Source organism: Phaenicophaeus curvirostris, chromosome 12, assembly GCF_032191515.1.
Source record: "Phaenicophaeus curvirostris isolate KB17595 chromosome 12, BPBGC_Pcur_1.0, whole genome shotgun sequence".
In the NCBI taxonomy this organism is placed as follows: Eukaryota; Metazoa; Chordata; class Aves; order Cuculiformes; family Cuculidae; genus Phaenicophaeus; species Phaenicophaeus curvirostris.
In genome coordinates, this window is record NC_091403.1 from 4,462,592 (window position 1) to 4,477,903 (window position 15,312).

At 45.7% G+C, this 15,312-nt stretch overlaps 1 protein-coding gene across 4 annotated transcripts in view; it reads right to left on the bottom strand.

Annotated features, from left to right (window-relative positions):
• Positions 1-14,916, bottom strand: part of MAPK6 (mitogen-activated protein kinase 6) — a 28,673-nt gene extending 13,757 nt beyond the window's left edge. The window contains exon 1 of one of the 4 annotated variants that reach the window (XM_069866360.1): positions 14,898-14,916. The gene's annotated coding sequence lies outside the window, so the exon portion shown is untranslated. Of the gene's footprint in view, positions 1-209; positions 229-526; positions 639-14,186; positions 14,395-14,897 lie in introns of those variants that run through there. The other 3 variants (XM_069866359.1, XM_069866358.1, XM_069866362.1) reach the window with 3 other exon arrangements.
• Positions 14,917-15,312: the final 396 nt, after the last annotated feature.

The window sequence follows — 15,312 nt, forward strand, 5'->3', positions numbered from 1 at the left end:
GATCCACGGGGAGAGAAAGAGAAGCCGGCCGGCAGCAGCAGCGCCCGCCCCGCTCGCGTCACGGGGACACGAGCCACGTTCTCCTTCCCCGCGACAAAATTAACTTCGCCTGATCCAAACCGGCCCTGATCGACCCCAACAGCAGCGAGGCCCCGGCCCGCTCCCCCACAGCCCCCAGGCCCCTTCTCCTCCAGCCGCCTCCGACCCACCCGGCAGCGCGTTCGTGCGGCGGGCGGCACCGGCCGGCCTCTCAGGCCCCTTCCAAGCGTTCTACGCTCCTAACGCCTCCCGCCCGCAGAAGGGGGGGAAGGCAGCGACCCCGAGCCCCGCAGCCGCCCCCGCGGGGCCGGGAGGGCGGCCTTCAAACGCCCTTCGCGCGGGGCCGCCGCACTGCGGAGCCGCCCCGCCACGAACAAAGCGCCTTTGTGCGCCGGCGGCGAGGCCGCCCCCCTCGCTTCCAGCTCCCCTCCTCCGCCGTCCTGCCCCCCGCCCCCCCACCCCCAACGCCGCCGCCGCCGCCACTCACGGCCCGTGCCAGGCTCCTCGAGGGGCTGCGCTGCTCTCACACGGCCGGGCCCCGCCGCCCCGCCGGCCCGCCGCCCGCCCGCCGCCAAGCCGCAGAGGCCGCCGCAGCCGCCGCCATCAACCCGGCGCGGGGAGGGGCGGGAGCGCCGCGAGGGGCGGGAGGGGGCGGGGGCACCGCGGGAGCGCCGCCTGCGCGGCCGAGAGGGGCGGCGGGGGGGAGAGGCCGGCGGCGGGAGGGAGAGGGGGACCGCCAGCCGTACCTCTGTCCGTCTATCCCTCAGTCCGTCCATCCCTCAGCCCGTCCATCCCTGAGTCCATCAGTCCCTCAGTCCGTCCATCCCACAGTCCGTCCATCCCTCAGTCCGTCCGTCCCTCAGTTCATGCATCCATCCATCCATCCATCCATCCATCCATCCATCCATCCATCCATCCATCCATCCATCCATCCATCTATCCATCCATCTAGCCATCCATCCATCCATCTATCCATCCATCTATCTATCCATCCACCCATCCATCAGTCCGTCCATCCCTCAGTCCGTCCATCCCACAGTCTGTCCGTCCCTCAGTCCACCTGTCTCTCAGTCCATCTGTCTGTCTCTCAGTCCATCCGTCCGTCCATCCATCCCTCCATCCATCCATCCATCCCACAGTCCGTCCATCCCAAAGTCTGTCCATCCCTCCATCCTTCCCTCCCTCCCTCCATCCCACAATCCATCCATCCATCCCTCCATCCCACAATCTCTCCCTCCCTCCCTCCATCCCACAATCCATCCATCCCTCCATCCATCCATCCATCAGTCCCACAATCCATCCATCCATCCATCCGTCAGTCCCACAATCCATCCCTCCCTCCATCCCTCCATCCCACAATCCATCCATCCATCCATCCATCCATCCATCCATCCATCCATCCATCCATCCATCCATCTGTCTCACAATCCATCCATCCCTCCATCCCTCCATCCCTCCATCCATCCATCCATCCATCCATCCATCCATCCATCTGTCCCACAATCCCTCCATCCATCCATCCATCCATCCCACAATCCATCCATCCATCCCTCCATCCCACAATCCATCCATCCATCCATCCATCCCACAATCCATCCATCCAGCACCTGTGGCTGCCCCGTCCCTGGAGGTGTTCAAGGCCAGGTTGGGCAGCCTGGTCTGGTGGGAGGTGTCCCTGCCCATGGCAGGGGGGTTGGAACAGATGATCTGTAAGGTCCCTTCCAGCCCAAACTATTCTATGATTCTGTAATTAAGATCACTGCTTCCTCCTCCTGTTTGATCTCCGCTGCCTCCTGATGGCTTCCCTACAGTCAGACTTGTGCCTTGGAAACCTGTGTTTGACTTGAGCCCTGGCAGAATCTCACTCAGCAATGCCTAGGGCTTGGTTTCTTCGGCATTTCCCTCAGCCACAACGCAGCACACCTCAAGAAACCCACAGGCAGAGAAGGGAGCAGGAACACAGGTTTTCTGCAGCTGGAGGGCATGCAGGGAGGAGATATTGGAAAGACAGCTGGGTCATGTCTCCATGCCTGGGTTACAGGTCCTGCGACAGCCAGGGGAGAGGAAGGGGGGGAGAGCTGAAAGAGGGGAGATTTAGATTAGACATTAGGAAGATATTTTTTACTGTGAGCGCGGTGAGGCCCTGGCCCAGGTTGCCGAGGGAAGTCATGAATGCCCCATCCCTGGAGGTGTTCAAGGCCAGGTTGGATGGGGCTTGGAGCAACCTGATCCATTGGAAGGTTGGATTCAGCGGTTGGCAAAGCGGTGGAACTGGATGATCCTTAAGGTGCCTCCCAACCAAACCTTTCTATGATTCTGTGATAGGAATGGGACAAGGAGGCTCCCACAGATGTCAGCATGTGGGGCTCTGATCAGCAACAGGTGGGCAAGTGGCTATGTGGGCCCAGTTCAACCGTCCTGGCTTTAGACATCCCTCATGGCCGAGAAACAAAACCACTGCTGGAAAAGAGCAGGTGGAAACCACAGAGGCAGGCTTTCCTTCTCCAAAGGGGGCGTTTTGGCTCAGATGTTCTGCAGGTTTAGTGTCATGGAGGATCTGAACGTTCTCATCACAAGCTTCTACAAACTACTTGCCATTGCCATCACCCCTGCAGACACCAGAAAGGATTTCTCTCTTGCTATTGCATCTCCTTCAATGAACACAGGCAGATACAGTAAAACACTTTCTCCTGAAAATCACAACATAAAGCAAAATAATATAAATTATAATTGATTTCCCTGAGACTTTTATAAAGCAGTCTTATTTGGGCAAGAGAGGCATGAAAACAGCAGGTCTTACACTTCTACTGCAGAGCCTTACACTTCTACTAACATAGTTTCAGTACGACTCTCAAGATAGGGTGCGGTTTCACTAGGTCCCTCATATGCTTTTTCAGTGCAGGATGACTCAAAAGAAGATAAAATAATTAATACTATTTTTTTTTCCGGTTAAACAGGTTATCTGTGGTTAGTACTAGGATAGAAGTTAGATTGCATAGGGCTCTTCAGGTAGCTCTGCTGCCACCTGGACAGAAGCATCTAATTGACCCTTGTGCTTTTAAATCACAGAACCATTGTTTTAATAAACATCGTACATCAGCATCAGGGAGCTTCATACCCAGTTTCTCTAAAGTTATTTAAATAACTTTTAAAACCTCTTAAATTATGAAATCAAGCATTAACTGCTTTAATTTAGTCAGATGCGTTGCTAACTCTGACATTGCCCCCACTAGCAGGAGAGGTAACTTGAGCATTTGATAATACAGCACAGTACTAATGCCTACAGAGGTAAGTAACTAAACTGACACGTCACAGTATTTTCTAATTTAGAGGCGGCTAACCATGCTGCCAACAGTGCACAAAAGTCAGAAACAAAGCTGCAGTAGTTCTGCCCACCCAGCAAAACAAGCGTTGAAAGATTACAGCGCTGGCTGCTCCAGAAGGCTTGTATTTAAATACAGTCTATGAAAAAAACTGCAGGAGTGCATATTTGGAAGAGGTGATGTTAGGACATCAACCAGAGCCAAGCCACAGAGGAGTGTTTACTTACATTAAAGGAAGAGATTTGGGACTCAAAAAAGGCAGGAGCAGTAGTGGTTGCATGTCTAAATCCAGAGCTATTTAGTTAATTAAAGAATCCTTCCACCCTTGCAAAGTGTTTTCATTATGAGAGACAAAAGAGCAAGCTGATCGGATTGTACTGCAGTAAGAAAAATATTACATTACAGCCTTGCGACAGCACCTGGAAAGATCATCGTCATACGGCGTCCACTTGACTATTTGCCAATACCCACATTGCCACTGATAAGTCAGGTGGAGAAATTTTGTATCTGTGGAGTTTGCGCTGCAGAAACCTAAACAGCTGGGAAAGTAGCTTAGCAAACACGGAGGAGGCTTGCAGCAAGTAGTAGGCTTCCTCACCTGGCTAGCACACACTCATAAATCACACATGGTCCAGAGGTACCACCGTTTTTCTGGGTTCCTAATTAATAAATCATGAACTACTTTCTTTTTTCACTTTTTCTTCTTTTTTTTTTTTCCCTCCAAATTCTTTTCTGTCATTCTAAAAGCATGGTCTGTGGTAGGATCTAGTGAACAAGATCCTTCAATCTAGAGCAAAATCATGCAGCGAGGAGGAGCATGGTGCAGGAATGTTACTTGTTTTCAGCTTCACATCTTATAGAATTACAATGCACGTTAGAGAGAGTTGATTAGAATTTAATTGTGTGTCACATGGCAATTTATGGCTATCTAATCCAGCAAATTGCTAATAACTTCTCATATTTTAATATCATATTGATTAGGCTATAAATGACTATGCCAAATTATTTCCTCATTCCCCACAAGAATACAACTACATAACCTGTAGATGACGTGCTATATGATACCAGCTCATTCTAAAACATTTGCAGATATTTACCGTCAGGAAAATGCAGAGTTAGAAAAGAACTGGACTTTGAAGGTCATTAAGCCCGGCAATTAAAAAACAATTAGTAGCAAAACAACGATTCATTTATTATATCAACGTTGAAAAAGATCGAACAGTGAATTCCACTGTAATATTTCAGCCCTGTGCGTGAATTGTTACTTGCGGCATAAAAGGCAATGAAGTATTTTTAAGTGTCCACACCCATTATGATTGGCAAAGGAAGAAAGATTTGGAGCTGGTTTGAAAAGGTTGCCCAAGGTGACTTGGCAGCTCCAGCCTTTTGGCTCAGCTTCACTGCTTTGCTAGGCTTTTCTGCGGGAAATCTTTGTTTGCTGCTGTTATGCAGCTCTCTCTGACGAGTCCAGGTATTTTCAGAAGAGGTTTAACATAAGCATGTACCTAGAAGCCTCCACTCCCCGTGAAGATTAAGGTGTCTAAGGTGATACCCGGTTCTTGCCCTGTCCTGCAGGATCAGTCCCCTGTGCAGCCAAATTTGCTGGGAGGAGAGGGAAGCTTAGAAACCTTCCCTTGTAGCTGGATCATCACTGGAAGCATCAGCCCTCTGTGTGTGAAATCACTTGCGGGGCTGGAGCTCTCCTGGATTTCTCAGCCCTTCGTTAATTCTTCATTAATTAACCCTGCATAGAGGTAGCTGTCAGGATTTCATACACAGAACAGCAAAAGTAGAAAAATTTACCAAGCGAGGCAATTAAGGCAACGTGTATTAGGTTTAATCACCTTTTAAAGGATGACTAATACCAATGTTTCCACACTCGGGTGCTCCAAGTGACCTGAGTTGCTTCTAACTTCCCAGTGTGGAACATGGGAGGTGTGCTGAACCCAGGCTGTCGATGTACTCAGCGGATCAATCTACAGCTGAAAAACCTTCAGCAGAAAGCAGAGCAGGGCTGTTGTGACAAGGCAAAGCACAGGATGAAGCTGAAACAAAAAAGCACCACGTGTTTGTTTGTTTTTTTTCCCCAGTACTACAGAGGGAGTACAAGAGAATTCTGTGTATGACAGTTCTGCCCATTCAGACACGCATGAAGGCACTGCTCCCATCTCCACCTCCAAAATTTCAAGGGAAGCAGTTAGGAGATCACGTGTCTGCCCACTCAAGTGGCACCAGAGCAGTTGTTTAAGGCATGTCTGTGCTAAGTTATCGCATAGCCAGCAGTGCTGCTAGAGTTGTAAGGTAACACGTTACTGTACAGATATTATTTAAATATCTGTAATGCTTTGAGTACTCCAATGTGGAGAGATGCCCTGGAAGCAGGGTTGGGTGCTCTCAGCAAAAAATGCATGTGGTTTTGTATCCCTCCTGGAAAATACATGTAGAAGTTAGAAAGGCCTAATGATTTTTTTTTTTTCCCTGTGAAACGATTATACGTTTTTGTAGAACTATTGCATTTAATTGCAGAACTATCATATTGCTATGTAGAACTGCTCTTATTCATTCCTATAGAAGAGGAAACCTTCCTACATGCAGCATTTTGATTGCTATTGCATTACAGAGATAAAGCCTCTGCTGTGCAATCATAAATACAGCTGGTGCTGCAATGCTTGTCATTTACAGGGAAGAAAAAAATCGTAACAACATTTGCTAACATTTTCACCAGCATCGGAATCCTCTTGGAATACAGTTACAGGGGACAAAGTTCACTACAAACACGTGGGCATCAGCTAATACACTGCTTTAGCAGCCTGAGGCTATACAACTTTTACCTAATAAATAGCAACAAATGCTATCTACAAGCCTGCAAGAGGAGGAGATGCAGCGAGTTGAGGCATTTCAAATATTTTCAAATATTATTTTGCAATAAACTGCATACGAGCGGCATGGCCAGAATTGAGTCTTTGCTAGCCATCAAGAAGATGATCCATTGCTGCCACGAGAAATTTAGGCGCAGAAAAGCAACACTAATTGCTCATAGTGGAAGAGTCTCTGACCTCTACTGCCCCTTCGATTTGTGCTCTGTAGAGGCCGTGATGAGCGGGACGTGGACTCCAATCCTGCCTAGGCCAGCTGCGGCACTTTGGTACTGATGGTGCTTTGTGAAATTAGGATGAAACAAGCTGGATTGGGAGACACATTCATAAATTGTGTCTTCGTGACTGCTGAGGCCAAGGTCATCCTCCATTCACTTTGCCCTGCACACAGTGGCCTCCAACATGCCCAAAGCTCACGGATAAAGCTGTTTCATAAGCAAGCAGCATATTGGATGGCTAGAGATCAAGAGGCAAGAAATATGGTGCCAGCAAGGTCAAGGCAGCCCGATGGGAAGTTGATGCTAGTGCTGTTGCTCAGGGTGCGTTTTGTCTGTGGCCAACATGCTTTTTCAGGGTTCCCAAAATAGCACTTATCATAAACAGCAGATTGACTGGGAAGCGCGGTGCTTTGCTTAATGCCTCTTGCTGTCTCTGCCAGACTCGTACTCCAGTCCTGACACTAAAGACATGGAAAACCTAAGAAATATTGAAAAGTAGAAACTTTTCATAGAACATCTGCCATCAAATTATATAGCAAATATTCAGTGTCGCAGAAGCTACCTTGAGTCACTTTTGTTTTATCTTCAGACAACAAAAACCCAACGTGTGGGTTTTTTGCTAACAAATACATTTTGGAACCACCTCCTCCCCCTTAATACTCTGTAACTTTTTCTTAGCCTATGTTGTACCATCTATTTCTATAGATTTCTACTACAAATACATGGGGACTACTCTTTTTCCCAACCCCATTGTAGCTTAGCTTTCATTAAGATTTTCTTGGACATTTCAGGTTTTCTCAACACTTTTGAGATACTGGCTGGGAGGGAATAAATTTCCAAACTATTTGTTTTCTCATGAAAACTGGGTTTTGGCCTCGTGCCACAATCAGCAGACATTTTATAAATAGCTTTGGACAGATGACAGGAAATGATGCAAGATCTCAGGCCACTCCACGGAGAGCAACTGCCTGAAGTGCTCAGAAACAAGGACTTGCACCATGAACACAGGGGAAAAAAACTATCCACAGAAGCATCATTTACTGCAGAGGATATCAGGCTTTTGAAACACAAAATCTCTGTCTTATTAGAGCTCAAGCAAAAAGTCTGTCTGCTTGCAACTACACTACAATGAAAAACAGGAAAATTACATTTTCCTTTGAAGAGGAAAAACTGATCAGAACTGTCTGATTTGCTGCTTTGTCTTTTACTCTTGAGGAGGAGCTTTCCCCTCCTAACGTGCTATAAATGCCAAAACATGCATTGGAGGTTCTCCAGACTCCAGCTGGTGCCAAACACTGGGATCATCTTCTTACCCTGGTATTTCCCATCAGCTTCAGCAGAGACTCTTCCAACTCAAACTACTTAAATAGGCAGAAAGTTATCTTGTATAGGAAAACATTTCACTGTATAGTTATGCCTAGAGGTTCTTTCATGATCTGAATAGTGTGATTTACTTTGCAAGTGAGCTGGAACTAAGAAAGATTAAAGAGGTGGAGAAATCTGCTGTTTTATGCGTCAGCATTCTTTTATCTCTGGCATATCTCTGAACAGTTTTCAATCGCACTTGGTCAGAAGCTGTTAAACCAAAACTTAAGAGATGCCACATGCATCTAAAGCTGTATTTCATGACAGGGGAAACGATATTTCTCCCTCTTTATTTGTGTTTTATGAAACACTGGAGAACTATTTAAGCCTCAGTTTAAAATCATTTGCTAATGAACCTGGTTTAGTAAATAGAAATGTTGCTAACTGTTATCTCAGATTTCTTCTCATTGTTTAATCTGGACACTCCCCAAACAAAAGCTATCAAGATGATTCAAACAAGAGGAGTTTCAGCCTTTGGACCAACTCTAATTGCAAGATTCATGATTGCTGCAATTCAACAGACTCCAACGTGATTATAATACATGTGTGCTCTGCTACCAGCTCCAGCATTGCCCTGGATGACAGCAGGAGCTGCCACGTGTTTCCTAAGTGATCTGATGTCCCCACTGGCTCACAGCACCCCAAGCCAGACAAAAGACCTTCTTCTGTGCCCTTGCATCCATTCACACAGAGGTTAGGTGCACAAACCCGCTCACTTGTGTTCAGTAGAAAGAGACTATTTGTGGCAAGGTCAAGCTGTACAGTAGGAGATCTCACCTGGCCACCCAAAGCAATGAAAAATCAGGCTTCACCCACCAGGCAACGGCAGACAAACTCTTCCTGGTAGCCTGTGTCCTGAATTGTGGCCCAGAGAGGTAAGACAGAAGCTCACAAACCTCTCAGCTTTAACTTGCCATTAACTAGCTACAGACTGTCTTGGAAAAGGTATATCCCAGAAATCAGAGATGGACACGAGCCTCAGTCCTTGCTTTCAAAGTCAGACCATCCCAGCAAAGGTTTTGAGATGTCAGCTGTTTGGTTTTTTTTTCCTGACTGACTACCCGAGCTGGTATTTCCACAGCTGTGTGGACTGTCTAAATACTTCCTAGAAGTACAGAGTAAAAGTGAGATTATTATGGCTTGTGATAATATCCCTGTTTAAATAATTAAGGCAATTCATTTGCTTGTAGTAAAAAATGATTCAAGGACTACACATACAATTTGTGATCAAAGTACTACCCTGCACCCCATGTTTATCATCCTAAGTCAAATGATACTTGTTAGTAAACAATATGAATGTAATCATTGCCAGGCAAGAGTAAATCAGTGGCAAGGCTGTAACAGGCTGTTGTCGATAGGAAAACTTCAACCAAGAACCTGCAGTAACTGCTGGAATCAAGTGAAACAGCAGGGTAGTAATGGAAACTTTTGAACCTTTTCACACAGAGGAACAAGAAGATTTATCTTCCTGATTGCTCTAATGTTTCAGATAGCAGAAGAACATGGGAGTATGGGCCTTAATGCCAGCTGGTAAACTCTGACCTTTCAAAGGAACTCAGTGTGACATGACAACCACAGTAATTAGAACAGGCTCTATCTGCTCTGATACAGCTTTACTGCATGAACAGATACTCCTTTTTCTCCTCACAAGTGGCTCAGTGCTCTGCTTCATTCATTGCACAAGACAGAGCTCACCTGATGAACACTAATTTGATACCAAGAAAAAGAGTGTACTGCTCTGTCTTATTCATCAGATATTGCCCTGGTCTGAGGACAGAACCACCAAGGTTTTAGGGCTCTGCAAACACCCATTAAATTAATTTCTACAATCCGCAGGAGCGTCAGGATATTATCATTTCCACTTCCCTGAACCGAGTCACAAAGATCAAGGTCACAGTAGCCCTTACTAGCCGGTGCACAATCTAAGCTTGCCAGAACTGAATTTTGCAAGGGATTGGTACTTTATTCCACTCTCCAACTTTTCAGACTACTTTTCAAAGTGTTTGCCACTTCTTGCACCAAGTGCAGATTCACAAAGTTCTGAATACTCAGTTTTTGCAAGTTATTCTAGGCGTCATCTAGGCAGCTCTGATTTTCCCCAGCACCAGAAGCTGCCAAGTACCTGTGCTTGTACACCCCAAGTAGCTGTGTTTGCACACCCTGTGCACCAGCCTTTGCACTCCTTGCAGCTGCTAACCTACTTTCTTCAAGACTTCCTATTTCCCAGTGTCTATTTTCTCCTTTCCTGTTCAGATCTCATTTTTACAAGTTATTTCTTTTCCCCAACCTACTCCTTAAAAATTTCCTACCTATTTGGTCCTTGTTTCTTCTGCATGTGAGTCAGGTAGCTACCTCTAGTTTCTTAACTGGAGCCAACAGGAGCCTCTAAAATCAGTGCGTGGGAAGAACAGTCCACTTATATTCAATTAAGGTGCCCAAACCCAAACAGCCTGCAGCAACCCATGGATGCAGTCACAGGAAAATTGCTGTTCAGAAGTTGACTGGGCTGGAGCATGCCCAGGACCGACAGACAGTGTGGGAATTTATCTGCTACCACATCTATCCAGTCTGCAAAACCTGAGGTCTCCAGTTTATAGGCATCAAGAGATTTTCCACAAAGATAAAAGGCACATCTTTGTTTCTGGATTTCAAGAGTGCCCTCCTCTTCTGGAACAGGCAAGAGCCTTTTAAAAACTGGTTTTTTGTTTGCCTGTTTTTAAGTGGGACAAAATCAACGCTTCCCTCCACCCCAGTTCTTGTAAAATAACAAAATGTTTGAGCTAAATATTCCAGCAATGTTCAGATTTGGAAATATAACTGGCACAAAAATCTTTCCTTCCGAAGAATTAGCCATAAGCAAAGTCATAGACTATCAAAACTGAGGCAAGCACTGAGACCGAGGCAATCCCAACACAAGAGCCTCCCAGCCTTGCCCGAGCCACCAAGGGTCTGCGAGTGCCGTGTTCTGCTTTGCCACTGCTCCCAGCACATACAGCTCTGCCCATCACCTCTTCTCTGCTGAGGCAAAGGAACAGGCGCATCTCACACCTTCTCCTCCCACAGCAGAAGGTACCTCGAAAGCTAACATGGGCTGCGTCACCTCTCCAGGCAGCCTTCTTCTGACAGCCCTAGGACTGGACAGCCACCAACTATCAGGGAAGGTGGTGGTGGTAAAAAGGTCTTTCTACACAGGAATGCGTTGAGGGGGACAAAAGGTGGAATAGAGAGTTTCTGAGAAAGATACGGCCCTGTCAGTGTTCTCCCTATGGGTCGGTTAGAGGGTGCTGGGGCACTCAGGGAAGCTCCACGAGGGCAATGGACACTTGCTGCTGGGACACAGAGGGCCCTCTTCAAGCTTCTCTTCCCCTTTGCAAAGGTATTTGATGAAAAAAACTCTCAGCAGCAGAAACCAAGAGGACATTCCCTGTAAGAAAACATCTCACTCTTCAGGACAAAGTTTCTTACTATTATTTTGCTCAGGTGCTCAGTCACTCAACCTCTCCTGCCACCCAATCCCTCCTGCTGCCTGGGTGCAGACCCCATGCCCCCTCACTGCCGCTGCTGCTAGCAGGGCTGGTAGAAGACACCAGGGTTGCAGAGAGGGAATCCATAAACTAGGGGAATGAACCAGTAGAGGAGGTGAGGAGATAAGTGTTTAAATCATCTCCATCACCACCTTCTCTGTAATCTCAGTTTTTGGCTGGTTGGAGGGATGGACAGAAACCACATATAACTCTGAGCAGGCTAAGGAGACAACAGCAACAGTATCATGACTTTCTGATAGTTACAGAAGCTGTAATTTCTTTTTATTTCCACTGTATCCCATGTGAAAAGTATTTCAAGACCTGCCCCACCCCCAGATCCTATTATGAAAAGCTGGATCTCACAAAGCTCTTTTTCCAACATGTCAGATCCAGGTTTTGTGGCTCTGCTTGACATTTTTATGAAGACGGCATTAACTCCCAACCGAGCATAAGCAACCAGGTCACTGAACACCAGGACTGCACGACTCAGTGCTCTGATACCTTGGCTGGGTTAGATTTATTTCTTGGAGACCCCCATCTCCAGACTCAGCAGAGGCTGTCCCACCCCTCCATCATTCAGCAGGAGGCAGGTCAGTTCCCAGCACCTTTACCAAGCTACGGTCATGAGCAGAAGACCTCACAGAAAGGGACAGCTCAGTCCCACGATTCCTGCTTACACCAGTTAATGCCGTAACACATCAGCAAGACCACCTGCTCCTACCAGCAGGACTTCACCTGGGCTGGTCCCGTGCTGGCTGCAGGGACACAAGCTGCCCAGGGTCCTTCAGCAGGCAGAATCCAAGGAATAGATCCCCAAAACTGCCCTTGTATTCTTTAAAATCTTCTATTTATGCTGCCAGAGGTGGCAAAAAAATAACCTGAGTCCCCAGTCTGCCTTTGGTTAGATTTTTCCATGTGCAGAGCTGGAGCTCTGAGGCTCCTCTCCCTCTGCAGAGCAAAACCAGCATTTGCAGTAATAAAGCAGTGATTATATAAGCTTCAGAGAGCGCCAAGTAGAATATCTGACAGAGAAAAAAATCCTAGTAAAAACCTACTTTTTGTCTTTTTGAGAGATCTAGTCTATCTGCTGTGCGTTCCTGACCTCCAGAAAGTATTTTGATCTCACACGTCAAGTGTAACAATCCTCTTAACAAGGGAACATTTTGTGAGAACTTTAAATTGGGTTGCGTAAATTATTTGTAGTTCTGACAGCAGGTTTCTTTTCCGTCCACGAGGTCAGTTGTTATGAGATTGTTACGAGGTTCATTTGCAATCACTGCAGATAATCATCGGAAGGGACTGTTTGAAATGAGATTTTATCTGGAGGACATGCTACAAGTTTATCGAGGCTTTTTATAAAAGCAGGATTTTTGCCAAATAATTTGCAATATAGTAACCTGCACAACAATTAAAAGAAAAAAAACCCTGATGTAAATGCTAAATGAAGAAATAAAGAAATTTACAACACCTACTAACTTTTGGGGGAACAGAACATGGAGAGGAAAAAAACTACTATATGTATTTATAGGTGGTACTGAGCACCTCAGTCATGCATTTACTCTTGTTGATCATGCATTTACTCCTGTTGACTACAGTGGGAATTGCAAGCAGTCAGAATTGGGCTCTTTGTTTCCACTAAGTACTTCTTCAGAAAAAAAGCAGAGTGAAAAAATAATTCAAGAAGTATGAGCACCACTTTCAGCATTACATCAGAGCAGTCAATGACTTAGAAAAGCATTTTGCAGTACTCTCTTCACTCTTTCTTCTCCCTGACCCCATCCCCTCACAAGGCGTGGGGTCAGACACTAATTTTGGATGAGTTCTTGGGCTTCCTGCTTCCCTTTCTCCTACTGATGGTAAGGCTGGTTGGGAAAAAAAAAAGTTTCAATTGATTTCTTCAGGAGCAGGAAAAGGAAGATACCATTTACAAACTGGGATTCATTTTTTGGGTTCTCCGTTATGTTTGTGAGCTATTTAAAAAACCCAACAAAGCAGTAAAACAATATTTTATTCAAATAGAAAGCATTTTCTTTGACTTCAATAAAACTGATTTACTAAAACAAATTTTTAAAATCAAAAAGTTCAAATAAAAACATGGACATTTAGTTTTAGAGTCTTTGTAAAAGCATTTCACATTTTTTTCCTCCCTAAGTAACAAGAGCCGTGAGTTAAAATTTTCGTCCAGTGCTAAATATGAGCAAATACAGTAAACCTGGTTTCTACAAACTCCTGCTGGCTTTAAGTTCTCCCCAACAACGCTGCAGAAACCAACAAACCAGCTGCCCCTTCTGCAGCAGGAAAATGTCATTTTCAAGGAGAAAAACCCCTGTGGGTTTGCAAACCACACACACACATGCATGCACAAACACAAGAACCAGGCACAAGGTGCTCAGCAGAGAACCTTTACCCGCAAAACTTAACACCTAGTAGTTTCCAAATCTGCCTGGGGATGCTTTACCTTAGAATTTCCAATCATATCGAGCTAAGTCACAGTGTTTTATCTTTCCTTCATATTCCCTCCCCTTTGTTTGATGCCAAATATTTATTTTCAGCAGTCTACACAGAGGTGCCTTGTGATTTTATTAGCAGTCTCTCTTCTACAGAGAATGCAGTGAGTTAGTACTTCTAGGTCCAATGGTAGGTATCCCTCTGAACTATCTAGACACACCAGCTACCTAATATACAATGATTTTATTCATATAAAACACGATATATTATTTTGGTAATTCTCAAAGAGGGAGATGTTTTTCTGTGCTAGAAAGAATGATCTTAATCCCTTATACTTCTTTCTCTCTAAACAAACATTTCTCGTAAGAGAATACACACAGACATTTAACTTACCATTACTGAAGCTATCTTTTGACTTCCTCAGAATCATTAATATTTAAGCAGAAAGAACAGAACAAACAATTATCCTAATGATACCACACCAGAACTAACAAAGTGATTTTTAAAAAGTCATCCAGAAGAAGTGAGAAGGTCAACCAGAAAATGTGAGTCAGGAATAGCTCTGCTCCGATGAGGAGGGGAAGGTTATGTTGCTGTGATATGAGTAGCGCACAGCTGTTACTCTAGTAATAATTCATCATATTAATATTTAAATGAGAGCAGGAGGAGGGCATGAGATTGTGTGTGACTCAACAGTCCCTCCCTGTCCTTAAGCAGAAAAATAGGCCACCAATACAGAAAGGAGCTACAGAGTGGGAAGGTTTGTTTTCATTACCTCATGAATAACAGTGGGCAAACTGGTCCCCAAAGAAGTCTAGAAATTATCCTGGTTTTACTGTTGCAAGTTAAATTCTGTTTCTACTCTCACAAGCAGCCATTACCTAATGAACAAATCGAACCAGCAGCCAGTGCTTTAGGTCTAGTATATGGTGTTTCTTGGATTTCAGTGTATTTCCAGCAACCTTCTGTGCTTCCTGCAAACAGCTGCCAGCAGGAGCCTCACCTAACGCTTCCTTGCAGTGAGTTACTGAATCACTGCTGTACTTTGTCAGTCAGCTACCAACATGTTAATAAAAACTGTTTCTTTAATCAGGGCTTACTTACCTTCAGGCTTGTTCCATTTTCTTGGCCCATCAGGGTCCCTGGCACAGGCAGGCTGAGGAGACCTGTGGCACCTGAGAAGGTGCAGGAGCAGCTGCCTGCAGGAGGAGATCTTCTGAGGAGCAGAACCTCAGCCCCAGAGACCCTGGGGGAGCTTCAGGAGGTAGAGCAGCAACACCCAGCAACAGCAGGCTCAGCACGAGGTGGAGGGCTGGAGGAAACCGCTGATGCAGGCATAACCCAGGCAGATGTGGGTGGCATCCCTGGCAGAAGAGGCAGCCTGACCACTCTTGGTTGCATATAGGGTTGCACAACTTTATCCAGTGATTCAATATAAATACACCTCTCACATGCTAGTTTTTGGGGGGTTGAGGTTTGCTTTTTAGTTTTGTACAACTCCTCCTTGTTAGCAGAAAGA